The sequence below is a fragment of the Empidonax traillii genome, unplaced genomic scaffold, assembly GCF_003031625.1.
Source record: "Empidonax traillii isolate 1590-97213 ecotype Southwest subspecies unplaced genomic scaffold, ASM303162v1 scaffold112:size1231168, whole genome shotgun sequence".
NCBI classification, from domain to species: Eukaryota; Metazoa; Chordata; class Aves; order Passeriformes; family Tyrannidae; genus Empidonax; species Empidonax traillii.
In genome coordinates this window covers 1,205,982-1,207,824 of record NW_020955305.1, presented here as the reverse complement: position 1 = coordinate 1,207,824, position 1,843 = coordinate 1,205,982, and the positions used below count along the sequence as shown (strand labels likewise).

Here is a 1,843-nt window from a genome sequence, read left to right as displayed (position 1 = left end):
ATGGCAAAGCTGATGGGGGTAGCAAGGATGGGCTAGGTGCTTCTGTGTGGTGCTGCAATCAAAGGCAAAAGAGCACCAGTCAGAGGGTTAATGGATCTGCTTTGACAAAGTGCTGTACTTTATGGAATTACATAGCTGGGAAAGTTTACAAATGGCTAGCTTGTTCCAAAGTACAGTTTATCTAATAAGACAAATGACAAGAGTCAGAAAGTACCTTATTATTCTTTAGCAATAATTGTAAACAAACTTCCTCTACACAGTTTTTCTACTTCTAGTATTTCTAGCATTGCAGCTAGCATGCCACTACACCTGTCCTTTGAAAACGTTCACTAAATGACGGACGGGACTTAAGAAAGAGAACAAAGAGTGATTTGAAAATGCGGCCCCACTACAGGCAATTACTGTAACCCTCTAGAAATCTGACACATTTCACATTCCGCCTTTCCTCGGAAACTTGGTCACAATCTTTGTCTTCTTGTCCTTCAACATAAAACATGAACAAACTCTAGTACAAAGACAGCAAATATTCTTGTTCTCATCTATAGATGAAAAAAGTGCACCAGTTGTGTTTCATACAGTGCTAAGAACTACATGTCTGGTTAAACAATAATGAACAGAGTAATAACAACATCTGGCATAACAAAAAAAAAAATGTTCCAAATGAACTCAAAAGTACTTAAATGCAGAGACTGAGTACTGAAAAAGTCTATGTACTTATAGAATCATAGAATCACAGAATAGACTGGGTTGGAAAAGACCTCCAAGATCATCAAGTCCAACCCCTGATCCAACTCCAATTACTATATCATGGCACTAAGGGTCACATCCAATCTCTTTTTAAAAACCTCCAGGGATGGTGAATCCACCACCTCTCTGGGTAGGCCGTTCCAATGCCTGATTACCCTCTCTGTAAAGAATTTCTTCCTAACATCTAATCTAAACCTCCCCTGGCAGAGCTTGAGCCCATGTCCCCTTGTCCTATTGTTGGTTGCCTGGGAGAAGAGACCAATCCCCACCTGGCTACAACCTCCTCTCAGGTAGTTGAAGAGAGTGATGAGGTCACCTCTAAGCCTTCTCTTCTCCAGACTAAACAACCCCAGCTCCCTCAGCCTCTCCTCATAGGACTTGTGCTCAAGTCCCTTCACCAGCCTCATTGCTCTTCTCTGGACCTGCTCCAGCACCTCAATATCCTTCCTGAACTGAGGGGCCCAGAACTGGACACAATACTCAAGGTGTGGCCTCACCAACGCAGAGTACAGGGGAAGGATCACTTCCCTGCTCCTGCTGGCCACACTGTTCTTGATGCAGGCCAGGATGCCATTGGCCTTCTTGGCCACCTGGGCACACTGCTGGCTCATGTTCAGCCTCCTGTCGATCAGCACCCCCAAGTCCCTTTCTGCCTGGCTGCTCTCCAGCCACTCTGTGCCCAGCCTGTAGCGCTGCAGGGGGTTGTTGTGGCCAAAGTGCAGGACCCGGCACTTGGCCTTGTTGAACTTCATCCCATTGGAGTCAGCCCATCTCTCCAGTCTATCCAGATCCCTCTGCAGAGCCCTCCTACCTTCCGGCAGGTCAACACTCCCTCCCAACTTGGTGTCATCTGCAAATTTGCTGATGAGGGACTCAATCCCCTCATCTAAATCATCGATAAAGATGGTAAACAGGACTGGTCCCAGCACTGATCCCTGAGGAACACCACTGGTGACCGGCCGCCAGCTGGATGCAGCCCCGTTCACCAGCACTCTCTGGGCCCGGCCCTCCAGCCAGTTCCTGACCCAGCACAGAGTGCCCCTGTCCAAGCCATGGGCTGCCAGCTTTTCCAGGAGTATATTATGGGAGACAGTGT

At 47.5% G+C, this 1,843-nt stretch overlaps 1 protein-coding gene across 1 annotated transcript in view; it reads right to left on the bottom strand.

The window, feature by feature from the left end:
- PDGFC (platelet derived growth factor C) overlaps nucleotides 1–1,843 on the bottom strand; it is a 135,552-nt gene that overhangs the window by 8,701 nt on the left and 125,008 nt on the right. The gene's annotated exons all lie outside the window — the stretch shown is intronic.